The sequence below is a fragment of the Bufo bufo genome, chromosome 8 (assembly GCF_905171765.1).
Source record: "Bufo bufo chromosome 8, aBufBuf1.1, whole genome shotgun sequence".
In the NCBI taxonomy this organism is placed as follows: Eukaryota; Metazoa; Chordata; class Amphibia; order Anura; family Bufonidae; genus Bufo; species Bufo bufo.
In genome coordinates this window covers 211,572,297-211,595,368 of record NC_053396.1, presented here as the reverse complement: position 1 = coordinate 211,595,368, position 23,072 = coordinate 211,572,297, and the positions used below count along the sequence as shown (strand labels likewise).

General features: G+C 45.6%; 1 long non-coding RNA gene and 4 other non-coding genes across 5 annotated transcripts; 1 reads left to right on the top strand and 4 right to left on the bottom strand.

Moving 5' to 3' along the window:
- Window positions 1-719: 719 nt before the first annotated feature.
- On the top strand, window positions 720-792 carry TRNAR-UCG. The gene has a single exon. It is a non-coding gene; the product is annotated as a tRNA-Arg (tRNA).
- A 174-nt stretch (window positions 793-966) lies between these two features.
- LOC120977530 lies at window positions 967-21,169 on the bottom strand. The gene is made up of 5 exons (XR_005773919.1): window positions 21,159-21,169; window positions 19,590-19,597; window positions 18,506-18,511; window positions 13,893-13,895; window positions 967-1,102 (listed from the first exon to the last, which is right to left on the bottom strand). It is a non-coding gene; the product is annotated as an uncharacterized LOC120977530 (long non-coding RNA).
- Window positions 5,428-5,536, bottom strand: TRNAL-CAA. Its single transcript has 2 exons — window positions 5,499-5,536; window positions 5,428-5,473 (listed from the first exon to the last, which is right to left on the bottom strand). It is a non-coding gene; the product is annotated as a tRNA-Leu (tRNA).
- On the bottom strand, window positions 8,052-8,161 carry TRNAL-CAA. The gene is made up of 2 exons: window positions 8,124-8,161; window positions 8,052-8,097 (listed from the first exon to the last, which is right to left on the bottom strand). It is a non-coding gene; the product is annotated as a tRNA-Leu (tRNA).
- Window positions 11,658-11,767, bottom strand: TRNAL-CAA. The gene is made up of 2 exons: window positions 11,730-11,767; window positions 11,658-11,703 (listed from the first exon to the last, which is right to left on the bottom strand). It is a non-coding gene; the product is annotated as a tRNA-Leu (tRNA).
- Window positions 21,170-23,072: the final 1,903 nt, after the last annotated feature.

The window sequence follows — 23,072 nt, the reverse complement described above, 5'->3', positions numbered from 1 at the left end:
GAGATTCGGATTCGTGTCTCCGTTCTGCACCACATCTTCCGGATTGCGGACCCATTCAAGTGAATGGGTCCTTATCCGTGATGTGGTGCATAAACGGCTGGTGCCCATATATTACCGACCCGCTGTTTGCGGGCTGCAATACAGGCTCGGCCAGCACACATGAGCCCTAAAGCTAGCCGTACACATTAAGTAGCTGTGGCTGGACTATCCTTTGGCAGACAACTCCCCATACACATACATGTTCGGTTCAGCTGAGTGTTTGTGTTGTTAAGGCCTCTTATACCCACGACCGTATGCCCTCCGAGATATACGGTCCGTGAGCGGCCATATGTCCCGGAGTGGCATCATATGATGCTGTGCGCTCCCGTGCGTACGATCAATACCTCTCCGGGATATATGGCCGCTCACGACCGTATATCTCGGAGGCATACGGTCGTGGGTAAGAGGCCTAATGGGGAGAGAGGAGAAACCCGCTGACGACATGGTTTGTCTGATCGCTCTCCCCTCAGAGTAGGCGCTATACTTATTAGACTGTCAGCCCAACCCCTGTATTCTTGGCGACTTCGGACAACAAGACAGCGGCCTTTAAACTCCCATTAATTTGTGTGTGTGTTAAATCTCTTTTTATTATTCAATGATATCTGCAGGTCACAGATGACAAAATACAAAGAAAGTCATGATTAGGGATGAGTGCATGTGCAATTACTTTGTAGCCACCTGACAGTGTGGCCTAATGGATAAGGCGTCTGACTTCGGATCAGAAGATTGAGGGTTCGAGTCCCTTCATGGTCGTTTTTTTTTTTTTGTTTTTGTTTTCATGAATTTGAGTTCGGGTGGGCTCTTGCACAGTTTTGTTTTTTTTTGCCATTGTTTTCCGACAGTTTTTTGAGCCGAAGCAAAAAAGTGGGTTTGGATAGAACAAAAAATAAAATAAAAGGAGAGATTCATCAAAGATGGAGCTAGAACTGGCTTAGTTGTCCATAGCACCAATCAGATCCCACCTTTTATTTTTGGCAGCTCCTTTGGAAATTAAAAGGAGGAATCTAATTGGTTGCTATGGGCAACTAAGCCAGATCTACGTACACCAGTTTGATAAAACTCCCTCAAAGACTTGTACTTTTCCTCCTTCTGGATCCACTTCTAGCTTTAGCTTAAAAAACTGCCCACAAAAACCTACAATATTTTTGCTTTATGAGACGCACTTTTTCCCCCAAAAGTGTGTGGGGGGGGGGGGGAATGGCAGTGCGTCTTATAAAGCGAATACTAGTGAGCACTTCCATTATAAAAGCGCTCACTAGTATACAGTAGGTGCGGGGAGCGCTGTTGGTACTCACCCTCCTTGGTCTTCTTCCCTGGGGCTACGCTGCACTGTCCTGACTTACGTTGTCAGGCCATAAGTGCGCCGGAGAAGACAAGGGAGCGCGACTGCAGAGAAGACTTGCTGGACCTGGGGTGGAGCTGTGGAGCAGGAGAGTTAAATGAAGCTATTTAGTTAAGGTCTGATCTCACGTCTGTTAAGGGTCTGACATGGAGTTTGATCTGAGGTCTGATCGGGGGTCTGATCTGAGGTCTGATGGGGGTCTGATCTGAGGTCTGATGGGGGTCTGATCTGAGGGTCTGATCTGAAGTCTGATGGGTTCAGACATGAAGGTCTGATGGGGGTCTGATCTGAGGTCTGATGGGGTCTGATCTGAGGTCTGTTGGGGTCTGATCTGAGGTCTGATGGGGTCTGATGGGGGTCTGATCTGAAGTCTGATCTGAAGTCTGATGGGTTCAGACATGAAGGTCTGATGGGGGTCTGATCTGAGGTCTGATGGGGTCTGATCTGAGGTCTGTTGGGGGTCTGATCTGAGGTCTGATGGGGGGTCTGATCTGAGGTCTGATGGGGGTCTGATCTGAGGTCTGAATGGGGTCTGATCTGAAGTCTGATGGGTTCAGACATGAGGTCTGATGGGGGTCTGATCTGAGTTCCTGATATGGGGGGTCTGATCTGAGGATCTGATATGGGGGTCTGATCTGAGGATCTGATATGGGGGTCTGATAGGAGGATCTGATTGGAGGGATGATATTGGGGGCCTGATCTGAGGATTAGATATGAGGGTCTGATCTGAGGATCTGCTGAAAAATATTTTTTTCCTCCTCTAAAACACTGGGGTGTGTCTTATCTTATAAATCGAAAGAGTAACTAAACTTTTATAACAATTTTTTGTTGTTAAATGTTTCTAATATACTTTATTAATTTTCAGTTTTTACTGTACTTTTATATCCCTAAAGCGCACCATTCAGTGTGCGCTTAAAACTCAGCGCTGACAGCTCAGCGGTGTACGGAGTACTCATTTTATGAATGAGGCCGCAGCAGTGCAGGGAGTACTGACATTGCCTCTACTGCCCGTGCTCCCCGACAATTACTAACTCTTGGCATAGTACATGGGTACCCTGTGCCCATGTACTATGCCAGGATTAGCTGAGGCGGAATAGGGCATTCTAAATTAAAGGGCTTCTGTCACACCACTAAACTCTTTTTTTTTTGTGTACTTATAATCCTATACTGCGATATTGCCATACATTATGTTATTAATAATTTTTGTTCAGTAGATTTGGCAAAAAACTTACTTTTATGATATGCTAATTACCTGTCTACCAGCAAGTAGGGCGTCTACTTGCTGGTAGCAGCCGCAGAAAACCGCCCCCTCCTCTTGTTGATTGACAGGGCCAGCCGCGATCTCCTCCTCCGGCCAGCCCTGTCAGCATTTTAAAAATCGCGCGCCTGTGTTGATTCGGCGCAGGCGCTCTGAGATAAGGAGGTAAGCGTTGAAAAAGAGTTTTAAATTTGTGAGATGAACCCTTTAAGCTGAATCTGTGTATTTTCACAACAGAAATTAAGAACTTTGAACAAAAAGTTGAACAATCTGTAGTCTCCATAGGAATTGTTATTGAGTAGGTGATCCCCCCCCCCTCCCTTCTCCTTTGCAGCTAAAATAGTTCACTCTCTTTGAGTAAGGCTTTCTAGAAGATTTTGGAGTTTGTATGTGGGAATCTTTGCATATTTCATCCAGAAGAACATTTGTGGAGTCAGACACAGATGTTTGACGAGAGAGCCTGTCTCACAATCTCTGTTCTAGTTCATCCCAAGGATGTGGATGGGGTTGATGTCAGGGCTTCTGTGTCGCCAGCCAAGTTCTTCCACACCAAACTCGCCCAACCATGCCTTGCTTGTGCTCTGGGACAGGAAAGGGCCTTCTCCAAACTGTTTCCCACAAAGGTGGAAGCATACAATTGTTCAAATGTTTTGGTATGCTGAAGCATTAAAATTTCCCTTCACCTGAACTTAGGAGCCTGACCCCCCATCCCAATAGCATTATCTCTCCTCTCCTACCAAGCTTTACAGTTGGAAGATTGTTCTTCGGGCATCCGCTAACCCAGACATCAGACTGCCAGATTGAGAAGCATGATTGGTCACTCCCCAGAACATGTGTCCGTTCCTCCAGAGTCCAGTGATGCCGTGCTTTACACCACTCCATCCACTCTTGACATTGTGCTTGGATGCAACTGTTTGGCCATGGAAATGCCATGAAGCTCCCGGTAAAGCACAGGTTTTTCTACTGATGTTAATGCAGTGGAGGTTAGGATCTCTGCAGTTATGGAGCCATCAGAGCGTTGGTGAAGGGAACGAGTACTTGTCATTACACTGCAGCGCTGGCACGGAGCGCCCTCCTCCTCTTTAAACAGCTGGTCAGTGGGGGTGCTGGTGTCAGACCCCCGCCATCCAGATATTGATGACCTATCCTGGGGATAGGTCATCAATATATATGGCCTGCACAACCCCTTTAACATATGTTGACCATTTTTGGAAAGTTTGTTTAGAGGGGGGCTGTCCAGCACCTATTCACCTCATGGTTCTCCCTTAGATCTCTGTTTCCTGGTCCATCTTGGCACACCATGAATTACAGCTTAGATAATCACCGGGGTTTTTGCTGCCTGTATCTGCTCATTTACATGATGGGTCCACTAGCCGTTCAGCGCCTGTGTGGTATTATAGGCGACTAGGAACAGCCAGAGGAAGTCACGCCACCATCTTGCAGCCCAGGACATGGACAGGCCTTCATTAGGACAACTGTGGGACAGTATAGTCATGTATGGAGCAGACATTACTGTATACAGTATAACCTGGGAAATTGGCCAACCCCTGGGGATGGTGTAAGACTAAGGGTACTTTCACACTAGCGTTTTTCTTTCCGGCATAGAGTTCCGTCACAGGGGGCTTTATACCGGAAAATAACTGATCAGGTCTGTATCAGAATAGTGTATAACTGTTTATTCATGAGAGGGTCGACCTTGGTTGCAAAATGTTGCAGACGTTTTCTTAGTATTCTTATCTGTACTGTAAAACACTGGCTGCGCAGCTCTGGGCGTAACTGGTTTCTATCAGAACTTACAGCACGTAGTCGCCAGCTGTTCTTAGTTTCCAAGTACTGTCTCTGGTTGGAAGAATAATACTTGGAAGTTTTTGCCCCTTAAGGTGGCCATACACATGAGACTAAAGTCGGCTGGAATGGCAGCCATTCTATCAGACTGTTATTTGAAAAATTTGGCGCAAATGATTGTTCTTATGGCCGATGGCAGTCCCTTGTCTGCCGAAAATGTAATCCGCCACGATGGAGAACTGTTCATCGGTTGAAACTGAATGTTAAAGGCATGATCGCTAAATTCAGCCGATCACTTTCCATTGTGCTCAGTACCAGGCAGTTAGTTTTTCTAAAAAACGGAATCCCTGGTCGTCCAGTTTAGTTGGTGGAATCGTTTGTATGAACGACCCTATGAAAAACTGATCGGCCAATCAGTTTCTCAAATGTATGGACAGCTTAAAGGGGTTGTCTACTTTTTACTGTTGTTTGCCTAACCTCAGGATAGGTCATCAGTATGAGATCAAGTGAATGGGTCCGCGTCCGTGATGCGGGGTGCACACTGCTAGTGCATGAGTCCTTAGGGTCTATTCACACGTCTGCAAAATGGGTCCGCATCCGTGATGTGGGGTGCACACGGCCGGTGCACGAGCCCTTAAGGTCAAGTTAACAAACCAAATCTTTGCCTTTTGCGTGGACTGAGTGCTATTTCATATTCCCACGTACGTTTGTAGAACTTTGTCAGCCAAGCACCAGCTGGGCATCATTCCATTAACTGCTGACCATTCTCTGGATATCTCCTCATATTTAATGTATTCTGAGATACTTTTATAAATCTTGGTTACATAACTCTAGAAATATGGTATATCTCAGAGTGTAGATTGTCTCATGGAATTTGTTTATTAGAGTTAAAATTAGTAAGGAAAGAAGCAGTAGTTCATTAGATCATCATGTATGTGATTATAGTACATATGTCCACATAATGATCTTTCAAAAATGTTTCTTCCGGCATTGAAAAATGTATTGTCAGAAGTGGGATTTGAACCCACGCCTCCATTCGGAGACCAGAACACCCAGGGTAGGGAAGAGTTGCCTCTTGAGTCTGGCGCCTTAGACCGCTCGGCCATCCTGACAGGTATGTTGTCATCAACCTTACCCAGACCACAGATTTAGAGAAATTATTTTAGCCTGATAAGGGGTGTGGCCTGACTCAAACTGAGCCAACCAATAGACAAGGCCTACGTTGTCAGGCCATAATGTGCGCCGGAGAAGACAAGGGAGCACGACTGCAGAAAAGACTGCCGGACCTGGGGTGGAGCTGTGGAGCAGGAGAGTTAAATGAAGCTATTTATTTTAAGGTCTGATCTGACGTCTGGTAGGGGTCTGAGATGGAGGTTTGATCTGAGGTCTGATGGGGGTTTGATCGGAGGTCTGTCGGGGGTCTGATCTGAGGTCTGAAGGGGGTCTGATGGGTTCAGACATGAAGGTCTGATGGGGGTCTGATGGGTTCAGACATGAAGGTCTGATCTGAGTTCCTGATATGGGGGTCTGATGTGAGGTCCTGACATGGGGGTCTGATAGGAGGATATGATTTGAGGGATGATATTGGGGGCCTTATCTGAGGATTTGATATGAGGGTCTGATCTGAGGATCTGATATGAGATCTGCTGAAAAATATTTTTTTTCTTATTTTCCTCCTCTAAAACCTGGGGTATGTCTTATCTTATAAATCGAAAGAGTAACTAAACTTTTAAAATAATTTTTAATATGTTGTTCCTAATTCCCTAAATAAAATTTTTCTAATATACTTTATTAATTTTCAGTTTTTACTGTACTTTTATATCCCTAAGGTGCACCATTTAGTGTGCGGTTAAAACTCTGCACAACAGAATTAAGAACTTTGAACAAAAAGTTGAACAATCGGTAGTCTCCATAGGAATTGTTATTGAGTAGGTGATCCCCCCCCCCCCTGCCCTTCTCCTTTGTAGCTAAAATAGTTCACTCTTTGAGTAAGGCTTTCTAGAAGATTTTGGAGTTTGTATGTGGGAATCTTTGCATATTCATCCAGAAGAACATTTGTGGAGTCAGACACAGATGTTTGACGAGAGAGCCTGTCTCACAATCTCTGTTCTAGTTCATCCCAAGGATGTTGGATGGGGTTGATGTCAGGGCTCTGTGTGGCCAACCAAGTTCTTCCACACCAAACTCGCCCAACCATGCCTTGCTTTGTGCTCTGGGACAGAAAAGGGCCTTCTCCAAACTGTTCCCACAAAGGTGGAAGCATACAATTGTCCAAAATGTTTTGGTATGCTGAAGCATTAAAATTTCCCTTCACTGGAGCTTAGGAGCCTGACCCCCCATCCCAATAGCATTATCTCTCCTCTCCTACCAAGCTTTACAGTTGGAACATTGTTCTTCGGGCATCCGCTAACCCAGACATCAGACTGCCAGATTGAGAAGCATGATTGGTCACTCGCCAGAACATGTGTCCGTTCCTCCAGAGTCCAGTGATGCCGTGCTTTACACCACTCCATCCCACTCTTGACATTGTGCTTGGATGCAACTGTTTGGCCATGGAAATGCCATGAAGCTCCCGGTAAAGCACAGGTTTTTCTACTGATGTTAATGCCAGTGGAGGTTAGGATCTCTGCAGTTATGGAGCCATCAGAGCGTTGGTGAAGGGAACGAGTACTTGTCATTACACTGCAGCGCTGGCACGGAGCACCTCCTCCTCTTTAAACAGCTGGTCAGTGGGGGTGCTGGGTGTCAGACCCCCGCCATCCAGATATTGATGACCTATCCTGGGGATAGGTCATCAATATATATGGCCTGCACAACCCTTTATCATATGTTGACCATTTTGGAAAGTTTGTTTAGAGGGGGCTGTCCAGCACCTATTCACCTCATGGTCCCCCCTTAGATCTCTGTTTCCTGGTCCATCTTGGCACACCATGAATTACAGCTTAGATAATCACCGGGGTTTTTGCTGCCTGTATCTGCTCATTTACATGACGGGTCCACTAGCCGTTCAGCGCCTGTGTGGAATTATAGGCGACTAGGAACAGCCAGAGGAAGTCGCGCCACCATCTTGCAGCCCATGGACATGGTCAGGCCTTCATTAGGACAACTGTGGGACAGTATAGTCATGTATGGAGCAGACATTACTGTATATAACCTGGGAAATTGGCCAACCCCTGGGATGGTGTAAGACTAACACCTTACCGTTTGGTGACATTTGGTGCATCACAGAAATATGCCCCTGATAGTTTATTAAAAGTGAAGATTTTTTTTTTTTTAATTGTTGTTTAGGGCATGGTATGGCATTATTTTGCTAAGATCCTAAAAAACTGCCTTTAGACTCAGTTCAGTCCTTCCATAGACAAGGATATTGGTCTGCATCAGAATAGTGTATAATTGGATATCTCCTCAATATAATGTATTCTGAGATACTTTTATAAATCTTGGTTACATAACTCTAGAAATATGGTATATCTCAGAGTGTAGATTGTCTCATGGAATTAGTTTATTAGAGTTAAAATTAGTAAGGAAAGAAGCAGTAGTTCATTAGATCATCATGTATGTGATTATAGTACATATGTCCATATAATGATCTTTCAAAAATGTTTCTTCCAACATTGAAAAATGTATTGTCAGAAGTGGGATTTGAACCCACGCCTCCATTCGGAGACCAGAACACCCATGGGTAAGGAAGAGTTGCCTCTTGAGTCTGGCGCCTTAGACCGCTCGGCCATCCTGACAGGTATGTTACCATCAGCCTTACCCAGACCACAGATTTAGAGAAATTATTTTAGCCTGATAAGGGGTGTGGCCTGACTCAAACTGAGCCAACCAATAGACAAGGCCTACGTTGTCAGGCCATAATGTGCGCCGGAGAAGACAAGGGAGCAAGACTGCCGGACCTGGGGTGGAGCTGTGGAGCAGGAGAGTTAAATTAAGCTATTTATTTTAGAGTCTGAGATGGAGGTTTGATCTGAGGTCTGATGGGGGTTTGCTTTGAGGTCTGATGGGGGTTTGATCGGAGGTCTGTTGGAGGTCTGATGTGGGGTCTGATCTGAGGTCTGAATGGGGTCTGATATGAGGTCTGATGGGTTCAGACATGAAGGTCTGATGGGGGTCTGATCTGAGTTCCTGATATGGGGGTCTGATCTGAGGTCCTGATATGGGGGTCTGATAGGAGGATCTGATTTGAGGGATGATATTGGGGTCCTGATCTGAGGATTTGATATGAGGGTCTGATCTGAGGATCTGATATGACAGGGGTGGCCAACCTGTGGCTCTTGAGCCGCATGCGGCTCTTTGCTTCTTCAAGTGTGGCTCTAGCTGTGGAGCCGGGGAGCAGTCAGGCCGGCTCACTCTCCACCCCATGCTCAGTTCTCTTTTCCTGATCGGGCACTGTTGCTACTTTGCAGCTCCAGCTCACTCTCCACTATGTTCTGATTCACACAGTGTGAGAACGTAGTACGTGGAGACACGCACTATGACCTGACATTGTGCTCATCAGGTCACAATGGAGAGCGTGTTAGACCTGCAGAGTAGCAGGTGCCTGATCAGGAGAGGGAAGAGATTTTTTTTAATTATAGAACTGAGCATGGGGGTTTGATCTAAGCATGGGAGGTTCTGATCTGAGCATGGGGGATGTCCTGATCTGGGATCTGGGGGTCTGATCTGAGCAATGGGGGTCTGATCTGAGCATGGGGGTTCAGATTTGATCATGGGGGGCAGATCTGAGCATGGGGGGTCTTGTTTGAGCATGGGTTGGTCAGGTCTGAGCATGGGTTGGTCAGGTCTGAGAAGGGGGAGATATGAGCATGGGGGAAGATCTGAGCATTGGGGGGGAGATCTGAGCACTGAGGGTCTGACACTGGGAGTCTGATTTGTGTTGTCTGATCCAACCACTGGGGTTCTTATTTTGGGGGTCTGATTTGGAGGTCTGATGAGGTTTGGGGATCTTATTTTAGGTCAGATGAGGATTGGGGATCTGATTTAGGAGTCTGATCTGAGGTCTGATGAAATATATATTTTTAATTTTTTTTCTCTGCTAATGAAAAATAAGAAAATAATATATTTATCAGACCTCAAATCAGATGAAAAAATCTTTTTTTCTCTTATTTTTCTTTGTTAAAACCTAGGTGCATCTTGTAGGGCGCAAAATACAGTGAATCGTGTGTAAATGTATAGCTTGTGGCTCCTGATATTTTTTTTGGGGGGGCTCTTTGTGTCTGTAAGGTTGGCCACCCCTGTGATATGAGATCTGCTGAAAAATATTTTTTTTCTTATTTTCCTCCTCTAAAACCTGGGGTGTGTCTTATCTTATAAATCGAAAGAGTAACTAAACTTTTATAATAATTTTTAATATGTTGTTCCTAATTCCCTAAATAAAATTTTCTAATATACTTTATTAATTTTCTGTTTTTACTGTACTTTTATATCCCTAAAGTGCACCATTTAGTGTGCGCTTAAAACTCTGCACAACAGAATTAAGAACTTTGTACAAAAAGTTGAACAATCTTTAGTCTCCATAGGAATTGTTATTGAGTAGGTGATCCCCCCCCCCCCCCCTGCCCTTCTCCTTTGCAGCTAAAATAGTTCACTCTCTTTGAGTAAGGCTTTCTAGAAGATTTTGGAGTTTGTATGTGGGAATCTTTGCATATTCATCCAGAAGAACATTTGTGGAGTCAGACACAGATGTTTGACGAGAGAGCCTGTCTCACAATCTCTGTTCTAGTTCTTCCCAAGGATGTTGGATGGGGTTGATGTCAGGGCTCTGTGTGGCCAGCCAAGTTCTTCCACACCAAACTTGCCCAACCATGCCTTGCTTTGTGCTCTGGGACAGAAAAGGGCCTTCTCCAAACTGTTCCCACAAAGGTGGAAGCATACAATTGTCCAAAATGTTTTGGTATGCTGAAGCATTAAAATTTCCCTTCACTGGAACTTAGGAGCCTGACCCCCCATCCCAATAGCATTATCTCTCCTCTCCTACCAAGCTTTACAGTTGGGCAGGCATTGTTCTTCGGGCATCCGCTAACCCAGACATCAGACTGCCAGATTGAGAAGCATGATTGGTCACTCCACAGAACATGTGTCCATTCCTCCAGAGTCCAGTGATGCCGTGCTTTACACCACTCCATCCCACTCTTGACATTGTGCTTGGATGCAACTGTTTGGCCATGGAAATGCCATGAAGCTCCGGGTAAAGCACAGGTTTTTCTACTGATGTTAATGCCAGTGGAGGTTAGGATCTCTGCAGTTATGGAGCCGTCAGAGCGTTGGTGAAGGGAACGAGTACTTGTCATTACACTGCAGCGCTGGCGCGGAGCGCCTCCTCCTCTTTAAGCAGCTGGTCAGTGGGGGTGCTGGGTGTCAGACCCCCGCCATCCAGATATTGATGACCTATCCTGGGGATAGGTAATCAATATATATGGCCTGCACAACCTCTTTAACATATGTTGCCGATTTTGGAAAGTTTGTTTAGAGGGGGCTGTCCAGCACCTATTCACCTCATGGTTCCCCCTTAGATCTCTGTTTCCTGGTCCATCTTGGCTCACCATGAATTACAGCTTAGATAATCACCGGGGGTTTTGCTGCCTGTATCTGCTCATTTACATGACGGGTCCACTAGCCGTTCAGTGCCTGTGTGGAATTATAGGCGACTAGGAACAACCAGAGGAAGTCGCGCCACCATCTTGCAGCCCATGGACATGGACAGGCCTTCATTAGGACAACTGTGGGACAGTATAGTCATGTATGGAGCAGACATTACTGTATATAACCTGGGAAATTGGCCAACCCCTGGGGATGGTGTAAGACTAACACCTTACCATTTGGTGCATCACAGAAATATGCCCCTGATAGTTTAATAAAAGTGAAGTTTTTAAAAAAAAAAAATTTGTTTAGGGCATGGTATGGCATTATTTTGCTAAGATCCTAAAAAACTGCCTTTAGAGTCAGTTCAGTCCTTCCATAGACAAGGCTTTCGGTCTGTATCAGAATAGTGTATAATTGGATATCTCCTCAATATAATGTATTCTGAGATACTTTTATAAATCTTGGTTACATAACTCTAGAAATATGGTATATCTCAGAGTGTAGATTGTCTCATGGAATTAGTTTATAAAAGTTAAAATTAGTAAGGAAAGAAGCAGTAGTTCATTAGATCATCATGTATGTGATTATAGTACATATGTCCATATAATGATCTTTCAAAAATGTTTCTTCCGACATTGAAAAATGTATTGTCAGAAGTGGGATTTGAACCCACGCCTCCATTCGGAGACCAGAACACCCATGGGTAAGGAAGAGTTGCATCTTGAGTCTGGCGCCTTAGACCGCTCGGCCATCCTGACAGGTATGTTACCATCAGCCTTACCCAGACCACAGATTTAGAGAAATTATTTGTCACGGCTGTATGTGAGCAACTAGAGCATACACAGAAAATAGAGCCACTGACCGGACCCAACCTAGGGAGGATAAAGGGTGACCCCTGTCAGACCCTCAAAGCTTTCCCTACGCTGCTAAGCACATACCCGGATCCTTATGGTGGAACGAGGCATGCCCGCGTACCTAAGACTGATGACCACTGTAACCCCTACAATAGTGGAAGGGGCACGGCCACCGGTGCCCTGCTCAGTATATGGAGGGAACCGTGGTCGCCTCGGATCCGGTCAGAAAACAAACAGATACACTACAATGTCTGCACACTTAGCTGAAGGGGCTGCAGCCGCAGAGAAGACGGATCCAAAGACAGGTGGCAATATCCGGAGTACTTGCAGCAGCAGAACACAGGTCCAGTGAAATGATAGCTAACAAGTGAAGATACTCAAGCAAGAGCTACAACTCAAATGAGAAATATAATCCACACTCTACAAAAGGAGGAGGGGTGATTTAAAGACAGAGAAATCAAACATAGGAGAAACAGCTGAGAGGAAGGAAACAGAAAGTAATGACCTCATCTCAGGGGCGGAGAAACAGAGCAGTGAGAACTCCTCCAAGCTCTGGTAGTGACATCATCACAGGGGTGGAGAAACAGAGCTGTGAGAACGTCTCAAAGCTCTGGTAGTGACAGTACCCCCCCCTCTACGGGTGGACTCCGGACACCCAGGACCCACCTTCTCAGGATGAGCCCTATGAAATGCCCTGATGAGGCGAGTGGCTTTAATGTCCGACACCGGAACCCACATCCTCTCCTCAGGACCATAACCCTTCCAATGAACGAGGTACTGAAGAGAACCGCGGACAATGCGAGAGTCCACAATTCTGGAAACCTCAAACTCCAGATTGCCATCAACCAAAATCGGAGGAGGAGGCAAAGAGGAGGGTACCGTGGGCTGGACATATGTTTTTAAGAGAGATCTGTGAAATACATTATGTATCTTCCAAACCCGTGGAAGATCAAGATGGAAGGCAACAGGATTGATGACTGACAAGATTTTATAAGGCCCAATAAACTTGGGACCCAATTTCCAGGAGGGAACCTTCAGTTTAATATTTCTTGTAGACAACCACACCAGATCACCCACATTCAGGTCCGGACCAGGCACACGTCTCTTATCAGCCACACGCTTATACTTCTCACTCATCTTTCTAAGATTACTCTGAATCTTTTGCCAAATGGTAGACAAAGACGAGGAAAATCTCTCCTCCTCAGGTAAACCAGAAGGAGCCCCTCCCGAGAATGTCCCAAACTGCGGATGGAACCCATATGCACCAAAGAATGGTGACTTATCAGAAGATTCCTGACGACGGTTGTTCAGAGCAAACTCAGCAAGAGGGAGAAATGAACACCAATCCTCCTGGTTCTCTGCCACAAAACAGCGCAAATATGTCTCCAGATTCTGATTGAGGCGCTCAGTCTGACCATTCGACTGGGGGTGAAAAGCAGAAGAGAAGGACAGCCGAACCCCCAGGCGAGAACAAAAAGCCTTCCAGAATCTGGACACAAACTGCGTGCCTCTATCGGAAACAATATCAGAGGGAATGCCATGCAATTTAACAATATGGTCGACAAAAGCTTGCGCCAACGTTTTAGCATTGGGTAAACCAGGGAAAGGTACGAAATGAGCCATCTTGCTAAAACGGTCCACCACCACCAGGATCACCGACTTCCCTGAGGAACGAGGAAGATCCGTGATAAAGTCCATGGACAGGTGTGTCCAAGGACGGGAAGGTATGGGTAAGGGAACCTGAAGGCCGTGAACGAGGGACCTTAGCGCGAGCGCACGTCTCACAAGCAGCCACAAAACCCTCCACCGACTTACGAAGAGCCGGCCACCAAAATCTCCAAGCAATGAGATCTACCGTGGCTCTACTCCCGGGGTGACCAGCAAGAACAGTATCATGATGCTCCTTGAAGAGTTTGTGACGTAGCTCAGGAGGCACAAACAACTTCCCAGAAGGACAACGGGCAGGTGCCTCAGTCTGGGCAGCCTGGACCTCGGCCTCCAAATCAGAATATAGAGCAGAAACAACTACCCCCTCCGCCAAAATGGGACCCGGGTCCTCAGAGTTTCCTCCTCCCGGAAAACAGCGAGAGAGAGCATCAGCCTTCACATTTTTGATCCCAGGGCGGAATGTAACGACAAAATTGAATCTGGAGAAGAACAGAGATCATCTGGCCTGTCTCGGATTCATACGCCTGGCCGACTCCAAGTATGCCAGATTCTTATGGTCGGTAAAAACGGTGATAGGGTGCCTGGCCCCCTCCAACCAATGGCGCCATTCCTCGAAAGCCAACTTGATGGCCAACAACTCCCTATCTCCCACATCATAGTTTTTCTCTGCCGGGGAGAGTTTTTTAGAGAAAAAGGCACAGGGTCGCCATTTGGCAGGAGAAGGGCCCTGGGACAAAACCGCACCCACACCCACCTCGGAAGCATCCACCTCAACAATAAAAGGTAAGGAAACATCGGGATGCACCAAGACGGGAGCAGACGCAAAACTCTCTTTAATCTTAGAAAAAGCTGCAAGCGCCTCCTCCGACCAAGAGGAAAAATCCGCCCCCTTTTTTGTCATGTCAGTGAGGGGTTTGACAACAGAGGAATAATTCAAAATGAACTTTCTGTAATAGTTCGCAAAACCCAAAAAGCGCATCAATGCCTTCTGGTTCTCAGGAAGCTCCCACTCAAGTACAGCACAGACCTTCTCCGGATCCATACGAAAACCAGAAGCAGAGAGGAGAAAACCCAGAAATTGAATCTCTGATACCATAAAAACACATTTCTCCAGCTTGGCGTACAATTAATTTTCCCGCAGAATCTGCAGAACCTGAAAAAGATTATCCTGATGGGTCTGAACATCAGGGGAAAAAATCTAAATATCATCAAGATACACCAATACAAATTTCCCCATTAAATGGTAGAAAATACTGTTAACAAAATGCTGAAAGACGGCCGGAGCATTCATCAGGCCGAAAGGCATAACGAGATTCTCGAAATGCCCGTTAGGGGTATTAAAGGCCGTTTTCCATTCATCCCCCTCTCTGACCCTGACCAGGTTGTACGCGCCTCTCAAATCCAATTTGGAAAAAACCTTGGCCCCAACAATTTGGTTGAAGAGGTCCGGGATCAGAGGAAGAGGATAGGGATCGCGAATCGTGATACGGTTCAGCTCCCTAAAATCTAGGCAAGGTCTCAGAGAGCCATCTTTCTTTTTAACAAAAAAAAAACCCAGCGGCAACAGGTGATTTTGAGGGACGAATATGCCCCTTATCGAGACTCTCGGAGATATAGGTTCGCATTGCGATTCTTTCCGGTTGTGAGACATTGTAGAGGCGTGCTTTTGGCAGCTTGGCGCCAGGAATGAGGTTAATGGGACAGTCAAACTCCCGGTGAGGAGGTAGCTCCTGAACACCGCTCTCGGAAAACACGTCCGAGAAATCAGAGAGAAATTATGGCACAGTTTTAGTAGACACCTCTGCAAAAGTCGCTGTGAGACAATTCTCTCTACAAAAGTCACTCCACTCATTTATTTGCCTTCCTTGCCAATCAATAGTGGGGTTATGTCTAGTAAGCCAGGGTAACCCCAAAACTAGAGGAGAAGGCAATCCGTTAAGGACAAAACAAGATATATCCTCCACATGAGTGTCACCCACAGCCAACCGGATATTGTGAACAATGCCCTTCAGAGATCTCTGTGAGAGTGGAGCAGAGTCAATAGCAAAAACAGGTATATCCTTTTCTAATGTACAAACCTGAAAACCATGCATGGCTACAAATTGAGTGTCAATAAGATTGACGGCCGCTCCACTATCGACAAAAATCTCACAAGAAATGACTTTGTTCTCTAGCGCCACCCTGGCAGACAGGAGAAAACAGGAACTGCAGGTCAGAGGAAAAGCATCAATTCCTACATCAACTTTGCCCAAAGTAGCAGAGTATGATGATTTACCTTTTGAGGTTTTTCTCTTATTATCGCTCTTAGTACAGTTCAAGAATCTCCTAGACCGACAAACATTTACCAAATGACCTATGCCCCCACAACAAAAACACACCATACTCTGAGAACTAAATCCTCTTTTATCAGGGGCAAGTCGACCTAGCTGCATGGGCTCCTCCTCAGAGGGGACCGAGACAGGATGAGGCCCTTGCACACTGAATGAGTCCGCACCACTGCCCCTAGACTGACAATGGCTGGACAGAGAGGTCTCGTTTCTTTCTCTTAGACGCCTGTCAAGGCGCACCGCCAATGACATGGCAGACTCTAAGGACGTTGGTCTCTCATGGAAAGCAAACGCATCTTTCAATCTCTCTGAGAGACCATGACAGAACTGACTCCGGAGTGCAGCATCATTCCAACCCGAATCAGCTGCCCATCTCCGAAATTCAGAACAATAAAGCTCCGCAGACAGTTTGTTCTGGCATAAAAAACGTAAGTTAGATTCGGCCAGCGCAACACGATCCATCATATATCTGCCCCAGGGCCACAAAAAATCTTTCCACGGATCGAAGGGAGGGATCCCCTGATGGCAGCGAAAAAGCCCAAGTCTGAGCATTACCCCTGAGCAGGGAGATGGCAATCCTCACCCTCTGCTCTTCATTACCAGAGGAATGGGGACACAAGCAAAAATGGAGTTTGCATGCCTCTCTGAAGCGAACAAAATTCTCACTGCCCCCGGAGAACGTTTCCGGAAGTGAGACCTTTGGCTCGCAACAGACTCCATGGGCCGGAGCAGAGCCCAATGCTTGAAGCTGAGTCATAGATTGACGGAGATCCGCTACCTCCAAAAAAAGACCCTGCATGCGGTCAACCAGGCCAGAAAGCGGATCCATGTAAAAAAAGACGGTTTTGGTGGATTATAATGTCACGGCTGTATGTGAGCAACTAGAGCATACACAGAAAATAGAGCCACTGACCGGACCCAACCTAGGGAGGATAAAGGGTGACCCCTGTCAGACCCTCAAAGCTTTCCCTACGCTGCTAAGCACATACCCGGATCCTTATGGTGGAACGAGGCATGCCCGCGTACCTAAGACTGATGACCACTGTAACCCCTACAATAGTGGAAGGGGCACGGCCACCGGTGCCCTGCTCAGTATATGGAGGGAACCGTGGTCGCCTCGGATCCGGTCAGAAAACAAACAGATACACTACAATGTCTGCACACTTAGCTGAAGGGGCTGCAGCCGCAGAGAAGACGGATCCAAAGACAGGTGGCAATATCCGGAGTACTTGCAGCAGCAGAACACAGGTCCAGTGAAATGATAGCAAACAAGTGAAGATACTCAAGCAAGAGCTACAACTCAAATGAGAAATATAATCCACACTCTACAAAAGGAGGAGGGGTGATTTAAAGACAGAGAAATCAAACATAGGAGAAACAGCTGAGAGGAAGGAAACAGAAAGTAATGACCTCATCTCAGGGGCGGAGAAACAGAGCAGTGAGAACTCCTCCAAGCTCTGGTAGTGACATCATCACAGGGGTGGAGAAACAGAGCTGTGAGAACGTCTCAAAGCTCTGGTAGTGACATTATTTTAGCCTGATAAGGGGTGTGGCCTGACTCAAACTGAGCCAACCAATAGACAAGGCCTACGTTGTCAGGCCATAATGTGCGCCGGAGAAGATAAGGGAGCACGACTGCAGAGAAGACTGCCGGACCTGGGGTGGAGCTGTGGAGCAGGAGAGTTAAATGAAGCTATTTATTTTAAGGTCTGATCTGACGTCTGGTAGGAGTCTGAGATGGAGGTTTGATGTGAGGTCTGATGGGGGTTTGATCTGAGGTCTGATGGGGGTTTGCTTTGAGGTCTGATGGGGGTTTGATCTAAGGTCTGATGGGGGTTTGATCGGAGGTCTGTTGAGGGTCGGATGTGGGGTCTGATCTGAGGTCTGATGTGTTCAGACATGAAGGTCTGATGGGGGTCTGATCTGAGTTCCTGATATGGGGGTCTGATCTGAGGTCCTGATATGGGGGTCTGATAGGAGGATCTGATTTGAGGGATGATATTGGGGGCCTGATCTGAGGATTTGATATGAGGGTCTGATATGAGATCTGCTGAAAAAAATTTTTTTTCTTATTTTCCTCCTCTAAAACCTGGGGTGTGTCTTATCTTATAAATCAAAAGAGTAACTAAACTTTTATAATAATTTTTAATGTGGTTCCTAATTCCATAATTAAAAATTTTCTAATATACTTTATTAATTTTCTGTTTTTACTGTACTTTTATATCCCTAAAGCGCAGGGAGTCTGTCACCAGCATTTCACTTTTTTAACCCTTCCCACAGCTCCCTAGCATGCTTACAGTTAATAAAAACGTTACCTCTGGCATCAATCCTGGACTTATAGAACCCTCAAAAACGATCTTTATAAGATATGCAAATGAGGGCTCGCAAGTGCCCAGGGCGACATTACTCTCTTAGGTGCCCTGCTTGCTCAGCCTTCTCATTGCGTCCCCCCGCCCCTTCCTACCCTCTGCCCGCCCATCATTTCCCTCTGATCGCCTTTGTACAAACTTGTTATGCTGCCGATATCCCGCGCCGGCGCACTCATTCCTTTGGCCGGCGCATGCGCACTGCGATGCCCATTACTTGTACGGCATCACAGTAACTATTGCGCATGCGCCGGCCAAAGGAATGAGTTTACAGTTGGAACATTTTTCTTCGGGCATCCACTAACCCAGACATCAGACTGCCAGATTGAGAAGCATAATTGGTCACTCCACAGAACATGTGTCCGTTCCTCCAGAGTCCAGTGATGCCGTGCTTTACACCACTCCATCCCACTCTTGACATTGTGCTTGGATGCAACTGTTTGGCCATGGAAATGCCATGAAGCTCCCGGTAAAGCACAGGTTTTTCTACTGATGTTAATGCCAGTGGAGGTTAGGATCTCTGCAGTTATGGAGCCGTCAGAGCGTTGGTGAAGGGAACGAGTACTTGTCATTACACTGCAGCGCTGGCACGGAGCACCTCCTCCTCTTTAAACAGCTGGTCAGTGGGGGTGCTGGGTGTCAGACCCCCGCCATCCAGATATTGATGACCTATCCTGGGGATAGGTCATCAATATATATGGCCTGCACAACCCCTTTAACATATGTTGACCATTTTGGAAAGTTTGTTTAGAGGGGGCTGTCCAGCACCTATTCACTTCATGGTTCCCCCTTAGATCTCTGTTTCCTGGTCCATCTTGGCACACCATGAATTACAGCTTAGATAATCACCGGGGGTTTTGCTGCCTGTATCTGCTCATTTACATGACGGGTCCACTAGCCGTTCAGCACCTGTGTGGTATTATAGGCGACTAGGAACAGCCAGAGGAAGTCGCGCCACCATCTTGCAGCTCATGGATATGGTCAGGCCTTCATTAGGACAACTGTGGGACAGTATAGTCATGTATGGAGCAGACATTATTGTATATAACTTGGGAAATTGGCCAACCCCTGGGGATGGTGTAAGACTAACACCTTACTGTTTGGTGACATTTGGTGCATCACAGAAATATGCCCCTGATAGTTTATTAAAAGTGAATTTTTTTATTTATTTTTTATTGTTGTTTAGGGCATGGTATGGCATTATTTTGCTAAGATCCTAAAAAACTGCCTTTAGAGTCAGTTCAGTCCTTCCATAGACAAGGATATTGGTCTGTATCAGAATAGTGTATAATTGGAGATTTTCCTAGCTATTGTAACGGAAAATATAGATTTTATTGAAGACAGGAGGCGAGCATTGTCCATAACTTTCTTTACTACTCCCATTAGCAGCAAGAATAAGTATTATAACAGGTGAAAAGAGTTTTTTCAAAACAGATACTAAATATGTAAATGAGGAAGTCCAGATAGCCAATCAGTGATCTTCTTAGTGTATAAGAGGTGATGATGGTATAGATTCTGCCTCTTTCTTGATGGTGACTCGAGATGAAGTAACTTGAATTAGATGGATCTTGAGTATAAAAGGAATGTAGAGTAGATCTAGAGGAAACAAATCCGGAATAACAGGAACATTCGATGATGGCTGGAGGATTGAAGAATCGAGGATATTCTAGTATGCTATGGAAACAGAAAATGTATATACGATTAGGGTTGGGTTAATAGGGGGGGGGACAATGCTCGCCTCCTGTCTTCAATAAAATCTATATTTTCCGTTACAATAGCTAGGAAAATCTCCAATTTTATTGCGACAGGAGGCTCCCATTGTGCAAGTTTAAAGCTAAATGTATGTCCAAAGTCACAAGTGTAATTTATATGATAGACATGGATACATGAGAGTCAGGTTTGAAATAAAATGTTTTAAAAGTGGATTCTGAAGACCAATCCGCGGCCTTCAAAATCTCAGAGAGGGAAGCTCCTTTTTGGAATGCTTTAGTAGAAACCGCTCCTCGAAGAGAGTGTGGGCCAAAGATTGCTGTATTAATTCCTGCCATTTGCATGGTAAGTTTAATCCATCTTGCTAATGTAGGGGAAGATACTGGAAGATGTGGTTTGCGAAAAGAAATAAGGAGTTGGGAGGATTGAGGAGAGCGTAAAGATTGGGTCATGGATTCGTATGTTTTTAAACAACGTACAATGCATAGTTTATTGTTAGAAGGGAAAGCCGGGTAGGAAACCATATGTAGATTGGTTTTGGTTCTTCTGGTGATTTGGAAGGTTACACCGTTAGGAGTGAAGAATCTGTGAGAAATGTCTAAATGCCAAGTGGAGTGGTATCTAGGTTTTGGGGGGTTTCTAAAGCGAATACCTTTCATAAGTCTACAAACCATGGGATGTTTGCCAACGGGGATGGAGTTAACAGGAGCATGTTCAGATGATATTGCGGAACGATAAAGGTTTATGGTCCTATAAGCTTTCCCCATATTAAGAGATTCAGAAAGAAAATGTAATATGTGGGTAATAGGTGCATGAATGGGATCCAGGTTCCGTTGAGTGCACCAATGAAGCCAAATTTTCCAGGCTGATCTATAAGCCTTTTTGGTACCCGGGGCCCATGCGTCAGAGAGAATGTCAATAGCAGATTGTGAAAGGTCGAGATCGATTGTTTGTTGCCTGAAATCAACCAAGCTATTAGTGTTAAGTGTCCCGATAGGATTAGAGGGTGTAGGTGTCCCGAAGGGTCTCTATCGTCAGACTGAGTAGTGTGGGAAACCATGTTTGAGACGGCTACCATGGGGTGATGATCACTAGTGTGGATTTCTGAGCGATTGTCTGAAGTAGAACTCTGGAGATTAGTGGGGGGAAAAGCGTAAAGGCGTCCTTGTGGCCAAATTTGGCGGAGAGCATCTATGGCTAAGGCTTCTGGATCCGGACGCCAACTGAAGAAGGTGGGAAGTTGGGTGTTTGGTCGTGATGCAAATAGATCTATGAGGAGGGGACCCCATAGATTGTTGATCTGTTTGAAGATGAAAGGGTTCAATTGCCAATCGCTGGAATCCGAAAGGTATCGGGAATTCCAATCGGCAACTGAGTTTATTAGACCTGGAAGGTATTCTGCTTTTAAGGTGATATCCCTGTCTAGACAGAAGTGACAAAATTCTTTGGCAATGTCGGTTAGAATCTTGGAGGTAGTGCCCCCGAAACGGTTGATGTACTGAACTGCTGCAATATTGTCCATACGTAGAAGGATGCAGCAGTGTGATTTGTCTTTCGCGAAACTTTTCATGGCGAAAAAGGTGGCTAGTAATTCCAGACAATTGATGTGTAGCTGAGATTCTGAGTCTGACCATTTTTCTCCTGTGGAATAAGGACCACAACGAGCGCCCCATCCCGAAAGGCTGGCGTCCTTTTCTAGAATCAGATCTGGTAGGGAATTTAATATCATTTTCCCATTCCATGTCTGAATATGTTGAAGCCACCAAAGAAGTTCTTCTTTGGCTTCTGAGGATAGTGGAACTTTGTCCGAATATTGTAGACCCTCCCTTAAATGTTGAGTTTTTAGACGTTGGAGGGCTCTGTAATGTAATGGGGCGGGGAAGATTGCTTGTATGGAGGCCGACAAGAGGCCCACAATTCGTGCAATGGTTCGTAGTGAAACTAGATGTTTGTTTAGTATTGAACAAATCTTCGAATCAAAGTGAGCTTTTTGGTAGGAAGACTCAGTAGAGCGGAGTCGGTGTGGATATTGAATCCCAAAAATTATATTTCTTTGAATGGGGATAGGATGGATTTTTTGTAATTGATTAGGAAACCCAGATTGGTTATAAGAGAAATGGTCCATTGTGAGTGGGTAAGGATTAGTGAGAGTGATTGTGCCATAATTAAAATATCGTCCAAATATATGATTAGACGTACACCTCGGGATCTTAGGGATGATATTACTGGTTTCATTAATTTGGTGAAACACCAAGGGGCTGATGATAGGCCAAATGGAAGGCAAGTGAATTGCCATGTTTGGTTGTTCCAGAAAAATTGTAGAAAAGGTTGATGGGAAGGATGTATGGGTACGGAGAGATAAGCATCCTTTAGATCTATTTTTATTAGCCAATCTTGAGGGAGTAAGAGGTCCCTGAGAAGGTGAATTCCTTCCATTTTGAAGTGATGATAAGTCACGAAATCGTTGAGGGTTCTCAAATTTATGACAGGTCTGTGACCTCCGTCTTTCTTTTTTACTAGAAAGATGTTGCTGATAAAACCTGGAGATAGAGGAGGTACCTGAATGATAGCTCTCTTGTGGAAAAGATCTAGTATCTCTGACTCTATGAGGTCTTGATCTAGAGTGGAGAAATGTATTGGTTGAGGGATGTGATTCTGTGAGGGAGAGGATTGGAAATCTATCTGATATCCTGAGATGGTGTTCAGGATCCATGAGTCTGAGGTTAGAGAAGACCATGTTTGGAAAAAATGTTTCAGTCTTCCCCCTAGAGGAATGTGGGGATAGTTTGGGGTAGAAGAGCTTACCTGATGAGGGTCTGGATCTAGGGAAACCTCGCTGGCCTCGGGTTCTCCATGGGCGTCCTCTGGTAGGAAAAAATGGTGTAGTGGATGGTGTGAAGGTGAAAGGTCTGTCTGGTTGGAAGGGAGCCTGCTGAATTTGTCTGAACTGTGAGTTTCGGCTGGGAAAGCGGCCCCTGCCTTTCCCAGCCCTGGCAAAAATTTTGGGTTGACCCACTTTCTTTAAGGATGTTTTGGCCTTATCGAGGGAGGAAAATACTCCAACGAATTTCCCTATCTCCTTGATGAGGGAATCTCCAAATAGGAGGCCTTCAGCCGACTCATCAGGGTCTGAATTGG